At 42.9% G+C, this 15,587-nt stretch overlaps 1 protein-coding gene and 1 pseudogene across 14 annotated transcripts in view; both read right to left on the reverse strand.

Annotated features, from left to right (window-relative positions):
- TAB3 (TGF-beta activated kinase 1 (MAP3K7) binding protein 3) overlaps positions 1-6,419 on the reverse strand; it is an 88,145-nt gene extending 81,726 nt beyond the window's left edge. For 3 of the 14 annotated variants that reach the window (XM_045582352.1, XM_036439730.2, XM_036439729.2), the window contains exon 1: positions 5,866-6,033. The gene's annotated coding sequence lies outside the window, so the exon portion shown is untranslated. Of the gene's footprint in view, positions 1-3,177; positions 3,552-5,508; positions 5,825-5,865; positions 6,041-6,395 lie in introns of those variants that run through there. The other 11 variants (XM_036439732.1, XM_045582351.1, XM_045582347.1 and 8 more) reach the window with 9 other exon arrangements.
- A 1,046-nt stretch (positions 6,420-7,465) lies between these two features.
- Positions 7,466-11,329, reverse strand: LOC118720188 (annotated as a pseudogene).
- Between the last annotated feature and the right edge of the window lie 4,258 nt (positions 11,330-15,587).

Raw genomic sequence — 15,587 nt, forward strand, 5'->3', positions numbered from 1 at the left:
CTGTCCTCAGCCTCCAGCAGGGAAGAAATTCCTCTGCCCAAAGCTTGGGAGTCCTTGCTAGGATTGTGAAGGAATGTGACTCCACCACACTGTTCATAATCTTTCAGTACTTGATGCACTCAGTGCTCTTCTTATTGAGACACTATTATACGTAGAAGCTAGTTTTTATGGTATTGTCAGTTTTCAAATTCAGGCACGTTGGGTTGGCCTGGGAATCTGAAGGTCACATGTGACATTTTTTCTATGGGAAAATGGAGTTGATTTCCAAAGAGAAATTCTTATAATTGGACCATTTAGAAATTGAACATCCCTCTACACAGTTCCCAAACACCAACATAATATATACAAATTTTAACAAAGACACTGCAGTTACTCAAAGTGGCACAGTTCCTTATACATAACATAATAGGAATGGTATTACTGGGAAAAAATGGCTGAATATTTTATGGATTTCCTTCATTATGGCCAATTTTGGATGTATCCAATAGTTAATATACTTCTCTGCCTGGACCCCCAATAAGCTTTATATCTAAAATTTACTACCAAATAAACATGTCTTTCACATACACCCAGAACAGGTGTCATCTCCGAAGGTAGCCAAAGTATCGATAGAAATCGGAGCAGCAATAATGACAATGACAAAGGAATAATAACAAAAAGAACTAACTATGAGCATTTACCATTTAGCGATGTTCTAATTATTATACATCCTCTGGCTCCTTTAATCCTCACAAAAATCCTATGAGGTAGGTATTACACTATCACAATTTCAAAAATGAGGAAACAGGTTGGAGATTGAGCAACTCGCCCAAGATCACCGAGCTACTTAGTGTCAAAAGTAAGGTTTTCCCCAGCCAGTGTGGCTCGGTGGTTGAGCATCAACCTATGAACCAGGAGTTCAGGGCACATGCCTGGATTGTGGTCTCAATCCCCAGTGGAGGGTGTGCAGGAGGCAACTGATTGATGATTCTCTCTCATCACTGATGTTTCTATCTTTCTCTACCTCTCCCTTCTTCTTTGAAATAAATAAAAACATATTTAAAAAATAAATGTAAGATTTGGATATTTAAGCATTTTACCCTTGGAGATCATGCTTTTTAACCATTGCACTGTATGTGTAATTGAATAATTTGGTAAATTCTCAAAATGAAGCTGACTCAAATTCATTTTAAAAACAAGAGTGGTTTGGAGACACCTCCTCCTCCCAGCTAATGAAGAACCTCATCTTGCCTTTTATTAGTTATAGGTCCTTCACCCAAGCTAAAACTGAATACATTTATGGAGAATAAATTTAAAATATATTTTGCTTTGCTTTTATCACCTTGAAATCCTTCACTTAATTGAACACTACAAACAGTGGTAACTGCATCTAATTTCAACAATAGGCAAATAAAAGTTTACTTTAAAATATTCAGGTAAAACACACTGCCCATGTTTACCAATAAGTAATCTAGGGCAAAATAACTAAGAATTCCAGTACCCTTGAAAAGTTTCAAAACAGCAGCAAGATATAGTGGGAACAAGATATTCCTTTATGACAAAGAAAAAATGTTCTTTCCACAACAGTAACATCTGCTTTAATGACACACATTAACTTGGGATGGACTGAACTCAAAACATGTGCCTGAATTCTTAGAATTCAGAAATTCTTCACTGATAGTCTATAAAGGCTATCAGTTTATCTCCCAGAAGGACCATCTGATCCACAGAAGACATCTAATTTTGGTGAAATAAAGGTGTGCTCCCTACCATCCCACTGAGTAACAAAAAGCATGCAACCCCCAACTTCTGGAGCACAAGGCTGGTTTTTTTTTAGTCATCTATTTGAACTTCAGAACTTTCTTTCCCAGAAAACAAAGGTCTATGTGCCAGGTTTCCAAGCCAACCCACAAAAACTTAAACACCCATAAGGTTACAGAAGTATAATAAATTACCGAACCTATAGGAAAACCCATTTAGCCTTTAACTTTGAATAAAAGCAACTACCCCTGTCCCACTCAGGCCTGGATGTAGAATTTTTCCCTCCCCCAACTGGGAGTCTGGACTCCCCTAGGACCAGAGGCCCAGGCTTCCATGATCAAAGCAGAGCATAAGGAAAGGCATGCAGGAGGTTGATTGGCAGTGCATTAGACCTCAGGTTGAAGACAAAAAGTGCTGCATTGGGAAGAGACCTTGGGATAAGGAAAACAGAGAAGGATGAAGGGTGGGATAGCGGCTAAATGGAACAAGAAAAAAGTGGGGTTTGGGGTGGGCTGCAAAAGAGGACAAGGGAACAGTGCCTGCTCCTGAAGCAGATGGGCTTTTACAAACTTTCCTCTTTAACACTTAGGAGAGGGAAGGAAAAGAAAAAGAGAAACCATGGTAGTGTCAAGATCCTTCCTCCCTCACTCTGGCCACTCTTTCTCCTTTCCAGAAAGAATGGGAACCTGGCCAGGTAGGTCAGTTGGTTAGAGGGCTGTCCCAATACACCAAGGTTGTGGGTTCGATCCCCAGTCAGGGCATATACAACAGTCAACTGATGAAAGCAGAAATAGGTGGTACAGCAAGTCAATGTTCTCTCTCCTCTCTCTCATCAATAAGTTAAAAAAAAATAACAAAGTGGGCCATGTGGTCTTGTCCAGCTCTCTCTTAAGCTCCTTGAGGAGAGTAAATCGAAGGGAAGAGGACTTTAAGGGTGTTTTTTTGTTTTGTTTTTTTTGCCCTCGTCAATATCCACTCTGCCAAAGACTTCATTCAGTGTGTCAACTGAGAACTATGGGAAGGCTCCATGCACCAGCAGTAACAGTCAGAAAGAGAGGAAGGAAAGAAAGGAGAGAAATTTGAAGCAGGAAGGAAGTGGGATGTTGCAGGATTGAACAAATTAATAGACCTACCAATGAATTAAACTATAATAAATATTCTTAAGTATTTAGGATTAATTCATTTTGGCAGCTCCAAATATTTCAACAGTTCCATTTCACTCTTAGACAAATGAATATTTGTGGCCTTGAGGTTTATTATGCAGAAGGTATGAAAATAAGCTTCTAAAAACATCAGAGACAATTTCCTGATGTCTTTTATTTATATAGAGGCAATATAAATCATTTCAGAAAGGCTTTATTTACTTGAAGAGTACTCAGTTACATTATCATTTGTCAATTTTTTCTCTGCAATAGCCCAAATACAATGAGTAATTACCTTAACAAATAAGGAAGTGTATTTAACTCTTTCTTGGGAGTCTGCCTCTAATGAAAACATTGTTCATTCAGACTAAATATTGCCCATCAGGATTCCAAGGTTTTATTTCAAGCAAAGCTCCAAACTCCATATATCACAAACACACAGACATATCCTGAGGAACACAGGACTTCTTTTTCCTCTGCCTCTAATGCCCATGTTTCTGAGACATGGCTATTTAATTAAAGACCTCCAATTTACTTCTTGAAAGATGGAGCAGCAAATCCTAACTTCCATGACTTCTCCTGAAATTCCAGCCAGGGATAATTAGACAAGTAAATCTAATCAAAGGACCACAAAGGATGAGTGCCAGCTAGAATCTTTTTTTTTTTTTTTTAATTTTAGCAGCTACTCTTCCAGTTGAACTCTCTTAAACAGAGATAATGACCGGATGGCAAGCTCAGCAGAACATCAAAGATGCAAGAGCAGAGACCAATGGGGGATAAAAGTAACCAATGGCCATGGCATTAGCAAGATGTTCCTGCTGTTTCATTTCATCTAAGATAGTGCTTGGAATCTGGAAGGTCTTCTACTCCCTAGCCCCACAGAAGATTATGCCGAATCCCAGAATAGCTACTGTATTTTCTGTAAACCACAAACTAGGTCCAAAACTTCTGCCCTAAGTGAAAGAGAAGAAAAACAGCATCTGTTATCAAGTACTCCACTTGCTAGAGAAGGCAGCTTGGTGGGTATGTGTCTGTATACCTTCAAGCTATAATAAAGCAAATTCAAACCCCTATAAATAGCTGGTATTTTATTTTAATAATAGTATTTTAATAATAGTATTTGAAAAACTAATATCAGAATAAACAAAACATTTTAAGTATATCGGGCATGCTGAAATTGGAGACAAAGATAGTGAAAACTGTCTTTCAGATAGGTCACCTCAACTACTAGGAATCCTTACTAATCAGCGGACCTGCTAAAATGTTACCTCTGGCTAGAAAATGAAGATATCTGGGGGGGAAAACTTGAGACTATCTTCAGCCAAGAACACTGAAAGCTTTCATGATTAGCAACAGAATTGAAAGGTCTCTTTGTGACAAAAATTTCCACTTTCATAAAATTTCTATCAGTCAGCACATACACTTATGCAGAGCATAGTAGGAAAAACACATTCTAGAATCAGACACACATAAGTTTTAGCTCTACCCCAGGTTTAAAATGAATTAATCCTAAATACTTAAGAATATTTATTATAGTTTAATTTACCAGCTATATCACCTCCTCAGGAAAGACACTGAAGAATACTGGACGTTTCATTATCTGTACAACAGGGACGTTATCTTTGGCACAGGGTAGGTAACTATGAGGATTAAGTACAAAAGTACATAATTCACCAAGCCCAGTGCCTGAATACAATCAATGTTAATTCCCTTTGTTCCAACACAAACTGTACAGAGTGTGGTATCTATAACTGAGAAGGCTATTAAATATGTGGAAGAAAATTCAGAGTGACAGAATATAGATTATTATATTCCCATATTCTGTCCAACGTAAAGATGAAGATCACATATTTAATTTTCACCTTCACTAAAGTTTTTCCCTTGATTAAGCCATAGGCAAATGGGTAGGGGGAGAGCTCAAAGTGAAAAACTTCATATCATACACTGATTTAAAATTATGTATGTGTATATGCTTGCAATCTTCCAATATTCATAAAAAAAATCATCACAAAATATGCCGTAAGTAATGATACCCTTTAAAATTTAATACCGTGAAAAAGTAAACTCTCATCTCAAAAGCCCTTTTCTGATCTAAATGTTTTCTTCTTACAAATGTCTTGTAAAGCATTTGCAAAGACAAAAGTAAATCCCCTCTTCCTTTCAAAGTAAAAAGTGTGCAGAAGGAGCTTTTCAGTTTGTCAAATTGTTTTCCCCCATTCAGTCTTATTTTTACAAACCAGAAATAAATACATGGCATGCCAAAAGTATTGTCTGTTTGACAAACGTCACTGAAGAACACATGGAATTGACAAGCCCTGTCTGGACCAAAGGTGAAAAGTTTTCTTGAGCAATTTTATAGGACAAATGCTTTTCATCGACACTAGGAAACTTTATAATGCAGCTTACTTTATAACCCCCCGTGCAACCCCCCAAAATCCTGCTTTTATGAACTTTAATGAGCTGGCACACAGTATTAAACTACAGAACTCCACTGATAATAACCCTAATCTGTCGGCCCTCAGAGGAATCCTCATGCGATCTTTAAATGAACATAGACTGTGTTTTTCCTTACTCTACACCTGCCCACAATCGTTTGCAAACGTCTTTCACAACAATTACTACTAACCTTCCTTGCGATCTCAACCACTCCAACCTCGGGGCGTTTGTTCTCATCTCATCCCCAAACGCTCTGCTGGGGCTTCAAAGTCCAGGGTCCAGCGAGGAAGGACATCATGCCCTGGGTTCGGGGGGCCAGGGCTACCCCCCGACCCCGGCCACTCCCTCTCTCCTCAGCCGTCCGGGTCGAAGGCGCCAGGCCCTGCGCAGACCTCGGCAGCCGCGCAGCCCCAGGCCGAGCGGAGCCCCGGGTCACCAGCAGCCGCGCACACGCCCACCGCCCGAACACGGGGTCACCGGGAAGACCCCGAAGCCATCCCCGAAGCCCCAGTCTGGGCAGGTGCTGGGCCTCCTCACGGACACTCACCGGGCAGCCGCTGCTCCCAGTCCGCCGCAGCCGCAGCCGCCGCCTCTCAGTCACTCCTGCCGCCTGTTCCCGCGGGGGGTCCGGGCCGGCGCTGCTTCCCCGCCCGACCCCCCCCTCGGGTGTGCGCCGCGCGGAGCCCGGATACGGTGAGAGCCGCCGCCACCGCCCCCTTCCCTCCCTCCTCCCTAGTGCGTCCCTCCCACCGAGGCCCGCCTCGTATTTCCGGGATCCGCTCTCAGCAAGAGCTGGGCTTGCGAACCTCAGGCTTCGGGTCTCCCGTCGGGCGCCGTCGCTCGCCAGGCACAAAGATGGCGCCGTCGGAGACCGCCGAGGGCCATCTCGCGAGCTTTCCCCACAGTCGCGGGAGGGCGGGGCCACGGGAAAGGTGATCAGTTAAGAGTAGCCTGAGCGCGCTTCAGAGCTTCCCCTTATGGGCCAGGTTATTGCGCGTGCGCGGGGGCAGCGGGCGGAGGATAACGCATGCCCAAAAAAGCCCCATTAAATAGCACCCCCTGTGCTCCCAGTCTTACCTGTTTCCTCTGGAGGCGCGGAGCGGAGAAGGAGGGGGCGGAGGAACCGAATGAAACTCCGGAAAGGGCTGGGCACGACCCGTTGGCGAAGTGAGAGGCGTCCCTTAGGGCTGGGTCATCCCTCTAGAACCCAAAGGGCTAACACTGCTTTGATGTCCCCAGTTCTCCAGCCTTCTTACCCTCCCTGTCCTCGAGTATTCTTTGCAGAGTCTCAGCTGTACTTTCTTTTCTTTTCTTTTTTAAAAAAAAATATATTTTATTGATTTTTTAGCGAGAGGAATGGAGAGAGATAGAGAGCTAGAAACATCGATGAGAGAGAAACATCGACCAGCTGCCTCTTGCACACCCCCTACCGGGGATGTGCCCGCAACCAATATACATGACCTTGACCGGAATTGAACCTGGGACCTTTCAGTCCGCAGACGGACGCTCTACCACTGAGCCAAACCGGTTTCGGCTCAGCTGTACTTTCATCCTGTGGTCAATGCGCGTTATTTAGTGAGAATTTAATATGTGCTCAGAGCTGGGCTCGCAGCTGGCAGCCACAGCCCTCCTGTTTCTCACAGCCCCATCTAACTTTCTCTTTCATTTTGGCGTTTTGTGAATCTTCCATATCTCATACTGTTAACTGCTTCTGTTCCTGTTTTATTTTTCCTCGCTCATTCATTTACTCATTCATTCAAACGTGTGGCGTTCAGTTTCCTATATGCCAGGTGCTTAAGGAAACAGATGTGCTCCGACCTCAGGAAGCTATTGGCCCGAGATGGGGATGGATGAGAGAGAAAAAAAAAAAAATGATGACAGTTCACAGTAAATTCTTTGATTAAAAAAAATAAGTGCAGGGGAATGAAGATACTGGGAGTGGGCTGTCATGAAATATATCAAAGAGAAAATTCTTGAGGAGACTCACAGGCATAGGATTTACTACAGTGAATTAGGGTGCTGTCAGGAAATAAACCACCTCAATTATTTTAACAGAGTTTAATATAAAGAAATGATCATTAACTGAAAAAGCAAGAAGAGAACTCAATGTATTGCGAAGATAGCACTGAAGGAGGCAGCTATTATGCCTAGAGCTTGGGGTACTACGGGAAGAAGTAGGGATTATTATAATTTAGACATTTAGAGGACAGCCTTGTGGAGCTGAAACTCAGACCTATGAGGAGGGAGCAACATCTTATGGTGCTGGTGTCTCTGAGGGGAACTGAAGATGCTGTTTCCACTAGTGTGGGCAAACTGGATCCAACTGTTGCTATGGGAAGGAACCACCACTGTCCTGAGAGCTTCTAATCTCCTTCCAATCTGATGATGAGAATGACACATGTAGAGCAGAGCTGAACTTGAAGCAGAACATTTTGGAAGCTGGATGTGGTCAGAAAGGGGCCATTCACTCCTGTTGCACATCCCAAGTAGTGGGGACCATCATGTTAAAACATTTATAGAAAACCTTCAAATTCAAGGTTCCATATCAAACAGAACTGCCCGGCCCTGGCTGGTTTGGCTCATTGGATAGAGCATCAGCCTGCAGACTCAGTGGTCCCAGGTTCGATTCTGGTCAAGGGAACATGCTGGAGTTGTTAGTTCGATCCCCAGTAGGGGGCGGGCAGGAGGCAGTCGGTCAATGATTCTCTCTCATCATTGATGTTTCTATCTCCTTTCCTCTCTGAAATCAATAAAAAAATATATTTAAAAAAAACCACACACACAGTACTGCCCAGCCAACTCCCAAACCCATGAGTGAGAAAATAAATGTGCATTGTGATATGGCACTGAGAGTTTTGCCTATTATATGGCAAAAGCAACTTTGTTCCACAAGGTGAGCAGGATTTAGTCTCCTTCTGTCTTCTTACTCCACCATCCCTAGACTGCTGTCCTAGTTTATTTGGTCCAGAAGGAGAAGGTTTACCCATTTCCTTTGAGAGCACAACCCAGAAGTTGTTAACATCACTTGTGTTCACAGTCCATTGGCAAGAACTTAATCACATGACTGTGTTTACCTGCAAGGGAGGCTGGGGAACGTGGTCTTATTCTAAGCTAGTGGTGGGCAAACTCATTAGTCAACAGAGCCAAATATCAACAGTACAACTATTGAAATTCCTTTTGAGAGCTAAATTTTTTAAACTTCAACTTCTTCTAACGTCACTTCTTCAAAATAGACTCGCCCAGGCTGTGGTATTTTGTGGAAGAGCCACACTCAAGGGGCCAAAGAGCTGCAGGTGGCTCGAGAGCCACAGTTTGCTGACCACTGTTCTAAGCAGTCTTGTACCTAGCTAAAATCTTTAGAAAAAAGGTGGGGGAGACAACCAGCAGCCCCATAAAATAATCAAAACTCAGAACTTGATTTAAAGTTATATCTTGCTCGCTCTCATTAGTGAAGAGTGTAAAGTCAAAGAAGCAGCACTGCCAGTGCGGCTCAGTGGTTGAACGGCAACCTATGAACCAGGAAGTTATAGTTTGATTCCAGTTCAGGGCACGTGCCTGGGGTTCAGGATCAATCCCCAATAGGGGGCATGCAGGAGGCAGCCAATCAATGATTCCCTCTCATCATTGATGTTTCCCCTTAATCATTGATGTTTCTATCTCTGCCTCTTCCTTCCTCTGTGATATCAATTAAAATATATTTTTTAAAAGTCAGAAAAGCAAGTATAATCCTCTTTCTGTTCTATAGGCTTCTACGTCTCCTTCCCCATTTTGCTAACCACAGTTTCTTCTCCAAGGATGAAGAGGGTGGGATTGGAGGTGGGCAAGTTACTGCCTTACAGATGCAGTCATAAGATGCCTGTCATCTCTGCACATGGCAGATGCCTAAAATTGGCTCTTTCTCTCTTGGTTTCATTGAGGGTTCTTCTTAGTCTTCCACTGGGAAGGTTTAATAGCACATCTGAGGACACAAATAATGCTCTTTCCTCTGGCCTCTCTTTCCTCAGTCCCTGGCTTCTTTTACTTTTTGATACTGCTATAATTCTCTTGGTTGTGAATGCCTTCTATGTGTCTGGCACCCGAATGCTGTTTCTCTCATGGGGTGAGCATGATTCTTCAGGATCTCCCTCAAGATACAGTTCTTTAATATGGACTCAACCTTTTCTAATTTCTTAGTCCCTACCTCTTCTGGAATACCCACAACTTTTTACTTCCAGGATCCCCTCACCTACTGGCAAGGCGCAAGCTTATTTGCTTTCTTTTAATGTTACCTTGATCCATGGGAAACACATGTTCTTGCTACGCTGAACAACAGACATGCCACCCTGTCCTGCTGCCCCAGCAATCTTCCTGTCTTCATAATGCTGATGGCAATAGGCAGGCAACTGTGTGTCTGCTGACTCTGGTCTCCAAACTCTAAGGATATGTGGCCTCTCCCTAAAATTATCTGCCTGGGTTAGACCTATACATAGCCTCTATTCAGTAACAAGCTAGAAGGTGATACATCTTTTTTTTTTTTTTAAATGTGTTTTGATTGATTTTTTGAGAGAGAGGGGGGGGGGAGAGAGAGAGAGGCACGAAGGGAGAGGGAGAGAGAGAAAAACATCATTTGCCTGCCTCCTGCATGCCCCCTACTGGGGATTGAGCCTGCAACCATATGTGTCCTGACAGGAAATCCAATGGGTAACCTCTCGGTGCATCATGGGAAGACACTCAACCAACTGAACCACATTGGCCAGGGCGAGGTGATATATCTTGAAGACATTCCTCACTCAGCTCTTGGAGGACCCCGCCCTAATGGGAGAGAAAATCTAAATTTCCTCAAAAGTGGTAAGTAATAAAATCTACCTTCTAGTCTTTTTTTAAGAATATTTTTAATTGATTTTTTACAGAGAGGAAGAGAGAGGGATAGAGAGTTTGAAACATCTATCAGCTGCCTCTTGCACACCACCCCCTACTGGGGATGTGCCTGCAACCAAGGAACATGCCCTTGACTGGAATCGAACCTGGGACCTTTCAGTCCGCAGACCAATGCTCTATCCACTGAGCCAAACCAGTTTCAGCTAGTCTTTTTTCTTTTTGGCAGAATCTTATGGTTTGATTAACACAAATGCAGTGTGCACAAGCTGTCTGTTCATATTTTTCGCTGTGCAGTCTGGCATTGGGATTGGTGACTCTGATGACCAACTGGGCTGCTCTTTGCACAATGGCTTTGCGGTTCTTTCAGGAAATGCGAGCAGTCTCAGCACAGTGAGATTTGTTGCACATCAGCAGCACTTCAAGCTCCTTGACGTTGTTGACAAGGAACTTCCTAAAACCACTGGGCAGCGTATGCTTTGTTTTCTTGTTGCTCCCATAACCAATATTGAGCATCAAGATCTGGCCCTTGAATCTTCTGCTCCCACTATTGTAAGTGCCTCTGGGTTTCCTCCAGTTATGCTTTATTTTTTTTAAAATATGTTTTTATTGATTTTTTTTTTTTTTTAGAGCAAGAGGAAAGGAGATGGATAAAGAGAGAGAAACATTGATGAGCCCTGACCGGTTTGGCTCAGTGGATAGAGCGTCGGCCTATGGACTGAAAGGTCCCGGGTTCGATTCCAGTCAAGGGCATATACGTTGATTGTGGGCACAAACCCAGTAGGAGGTGTGCTGGAGGCAGCTGATCGATGTTTCTCTCTCATTGATGTTTCTAACTCTCCCTTTCCCTTCTCTGTAAAACAAAAAACAAAACCAATAAAATATATTTTAAAAAAAGAAACATTGATGAGAGAGAAACATCATCAATCAGCTGCCTTTCTCCCTACTGGGGATCAAGTCTGTAGCCTAGGCATGTGCCCTGACTGGGAATTGAACCAGGGACCTCATGGTTCATAGTTAGCCACTCAACCATTGAGCCACACCGGCGGAGCAAGTTATGCTTAATTTTGACAGATTGGTCTGACTGGTGCCAAATGAACTTCTTGGTCCTCTTTTGTTACAATCATGGTTTTTATGAGTGGTCTGAGGGCACCCATGATGCTGAGCAGGAGAGATGGCTGCCACCTCCTGGCAGAACCAGGATAGGAAAGGCAAACTCATAATATGAGTATGAATCAGTTCTGGAAAGAATAAATTGCTGCCCCATAGCACACACACCCCATGTGGAAGGGATCAAAAGTAATCAATTTACCCAAGTGGCTGGCTGGTTTTCTTGAGAAATTATGCCATACCATGGCCCAGTGTTGGTTTCTGCAGGTGGAGGGTTGGGCCAGTAGTAGCTAACTGAACTTTGGTGAGAGGTCTAATTGTTGAGCCTAAAGGGAGATCCTGGGTTCTCCCTTCTTGAAGAACAAGCCTATGAGGAACCTTGTGGGAGATAGCTTACTTGTGCTGCTTAGTGCCAGGCAATTTGGATTTAGGATGCCAGCTGTTTATAGGCATTGTCTTGAACCCTGAGACTGAATGGATATTACAGTCCTCCTATAAGGGAAGGAAGTCCCATGGGAAGCTAAACTTGGGTGCAGGCCATCTCTCTGGGAGAACAGCAAATCCCTAGTTCCAGTTAGCTTTTTGCCTGTAACCTAGCATGAGTTCTCTCAGGATGACTTTCATACAAATGTTCTCTTTGTACTAAAATACTCTGTTTAAATTACATTAATTTTTACTTCTTTGTAGACCCTTTGATTGACTTTTACCTTATGATTTGGTGATTCTCAATGGGAAATGGGTTCCTCATAATCTAATTTTCCCCCCTGTGTTCTATACTCTACTTTGTTTCCCACCTAGCAACCCTCGTTTAGCACTTGCCCCTGTACTAGACAGCACCCTAAATAATGAATGTGCCGAAACAGGTTTGGCTTAGTGGATAGAGCATCGGCCTGCGGACTGAAAGGTCCCAGGTTCGATTCCGGTCAAGGGCATGTACCTTGGTTGCGGGCACATCCCCAGTAAGGGGTGTGCAAGAGGCAGCTGATCAATGATTCTCTCTCATCGATGTTTCAAACTTTCTATCCCTCTCTCTTCCTTTCTGTAGAAAATCAATAAAATATATATTTAAAAACCATAATGAATGTGTCAGAATGCCTTCTGAATTTGCTAGAAGAGCTAAATACAGCCTATTTTCATTTTTGCTTTTATAAGCACAAGGAAATGCAAAATGGAGCCCTCTTATACTAAAACATGTAAAGAGGGGAAACAAAATTATTAAGTGCAGCCCTGACTGGTTTGGCTCAGTGGATAGAGCATCAGCCTGCAGACTGAAAAGTCCCAGGTTTGATTCCGGTCAAGGTCATGTACCTTGGTTGCGGGCACATCCCCAGTGGTAGGTGTGAAGGAGGCAGCTGATTGATGTTTCTCTCCAATCAATGTTTCTCACTCTCTCTCTCTCTCTCTCCCTTCCTCTCTGTGAAAAATCAATAAAATATGTTTAAAAAAATAAAATTATTAAGTGCAAAGGATACAGAAGGAAGAGACACCAGTTGCCCATCACCTCCAGCCTTTCGACCATGGGGATATACTCATTGTCTCTTGGTTAGGCATTCTCTAATCTGGAAATTGTGTGTCTGGTGATAGATAATGGGTTAGTGCCCCTACTGGAACACAACTCACCTATACTCAGCAGGGCTCTTTTTGAAACAAGCCAAACGAATTGGGTTGGACCTTGGGCCATCACCTGAACTGGATAGAATAATATACCAATCTCAGTAACTCCAGCTGGTGACCAGGATCAACCTTTTCCCTGCTAGTTACCTACTCCTAAACACCAGTGCCCGCGCCCAGTGGTCAACTCCTCACTGGCTCATCTCTACCAAAGCTATCATCTTGGGAGTGGTAACCTTTCTCAGAAGAAAGAGCTTAATTAAAATTGATTCAACATCTTTTCCTTGTTTGGACTCAAAGTTTAATTAATAATAGGAATAAAAATATTTAGGGGGGCAGTTTTCTTGACCAGTACAAAGTAAAAATATTTTTTAAAAAGGAAAGAGTTCATATGGAGTGACCTCATTAAGCTTTTGGCAAAGATAAAGAGCATTTGTAGTGGAAACTGTGACGCTCCATCAAGATTCCCTCTTCAGGGCAATGCACCTATCTCTGAGTTGCTGGAGTTGTTGACTCCTGACAGTTTATATCTATGTTCCTCCCTAGCAACTGCCTTTGCCTTGAGGAACCTGCCTTACAAAGATTAGGCACTCTCTCAGTAGGTGGACCACAGCTACTGACGGCTGCTGTGGAAATACACAGTCTTGTCTTCCTTGCATTAACTTGGGAAAACACTGAAGGCCTATCCAGCTTCAGAGCTTTATGTGAGATAGGCTTAAGCTTTGGTTGCAGCTTCATACTGGATCAGTGTCTCCTTCTGTTCAATTTCGTTTTCCTTGGTTCCTTACAGATATATTTCCCAAAGGAATTTATCAATAACCCTGCATTTAGGTATTCATCTCCTTTTAGTACCTAAAATCATCACTTGTTTACTTTTAAACCTCATGCTGCCGATCACAGAATGGTGGCACCACAAGAATTCTTTCTAAATGTCCCATTCTTTAATCTTCTGACCTATTGTCATAAGCCTAGTAATGTGGGAGGGGAAAACTGGGAGATGGTAAATCAGGGTGCATGAGAGTGTGTCCTTGTAATATTATGATTTATAATAAGAAATATATATATTTGGGTTTTATTAGCATTCCTGGCATAGGCTTATAAAACCACTGGAATTTCCTAAGTGATATGAGCTATAGAAGTGCCTTTTGCTACTCATAACAAGCCCTTTCCCACCACATGGAGTTTAGGATAATGGGGTGACTTTTGGAAAGCCCCTAAGGATGGCGGCTGGTTGCCAAGGAGGCTAACTCTGAGGTTAGAGGGTTGGAATGTTCTGCCCCACCCTCCCTCCTCTGGGGAGAGGAAAGGGGCTGGAGGTTGAATTAATCACCAATGGCCAGCTCTGGCCAGTGTGACTCAGTTGTTTGGAGCATCATCCCATACACCGAAAGGTGGTAGGTTAGGTTCTTGGTCAGGGCATATATCCAGGTTTGGGTTCCATGTATAGGAGGCAACTGATGGATGTTTCTCTCACATCTCTCTCTCTCTCATAAATCAATAATAAAATAAAATGAAAATCACCAATGGCAAATTATGTAATTAATTGTGTCTTCTGATGAGCCCTCCATAAAAATGCAAAAGGAAGAGGTTCAGAGAGCTTTTAGGTTGGAGAGCAGGAGGAGGTATTAAGAAGGTGGTGCACTAGAGAGGACATGGACACTCCATGCCCCTTCCCTCCCATACTTTGCCCTAGGCATTCCTTTCATCTGGGCTGTCCTTTAGTTATATCCTTTTATAATAAGCTGGTGAGATTATTATAAACAGCAAGTAAACTGTTCACCTAAATTCTGTGAGCTGCTCTAGCAAATAAATCAAGCACAAGGAAGGAGTCACCAGAACCTACCATTTATAATTAGTTAATCAGAAGCACGGGTGACAAACTGGAGTTGCAGATGACATCTGAAGTCAGAAGGGAAGGGGCAGTCCTGCAGGACCGAGCCCTTCACCTATGGGCTCTGACACTATCTTCAGGTAGATACTGTCATTGACTGGAACTTAGTCATATGACCATAGCTAACTTCATATGCCCAGGAAACACATTAGAGTGTGTTGGTGGACCACTAACAGACTCAACCACAATAGTGCATGCAAAATATTTTTGTAGATTCTTATCATTATATCAAACATTTGTCATAGTCTTGATTATTATGGTAGATGTTATTATTGTTGAAAACCTTTGCTGCCCCTTTCCACTGAGAACATGTCTACAGGGCCAATTCCAGGTGGGCCTCCCTGTAGGAGTAATATCTGCCTCACCGATATCAGGCTTGGTCATACGGCTTGCTTTGACTAGTGGAATTAGAGCAGAAATGACATATCCCATATCTGAGTCTAAACTTTAAGAGTGATTGTATAATTCTATCCTTGCTTGTTTTCTACTGCTTTGAGACCAACATGGGGCTGGTCCTTCCAGCTGGGTCCTGGGATGAAGCAGAATTGCAGTTAACCTGCAAAGGATAGGAAGCTAAGTGAGAATAGACCTGTGATAAGTCAGAGATTTGGGGATCAGCTGTTACTGCAGTAAAATCTAGCAAAAGCTGACTGATACTGTTATTGGATAAATTGGGGTGTCCTCTTCCCCACTGGGTGCTAAGAATGGGGTCCTGATGATATCTTGAGAAAAAGAATTTTCTGAGACTCACACGGGTGGATGAGTGATTTTTATTTGCATGGAAATACATCCATGGGTTTTCA

The sequence above is a fragment of the Pipistrellus kuhlii genome, unplaced genomic scaffold (genome assembly GCF_014108245.1).
Source record: "Pipistrellus kuhlii isolate mPipKuh1 unplaced genomic scaffold, mPipKuh1.p scaffold_m20_p_16, whole genome shotgun sequence".
Classification (NCBI taxonomy): domain Eukaryota; kingdom Metazoa; phylum Chordata; class Mammalia; order Chiroptera; family Vespertilionidae; genus Pipistrellus; species Pipistrellus kuhlii.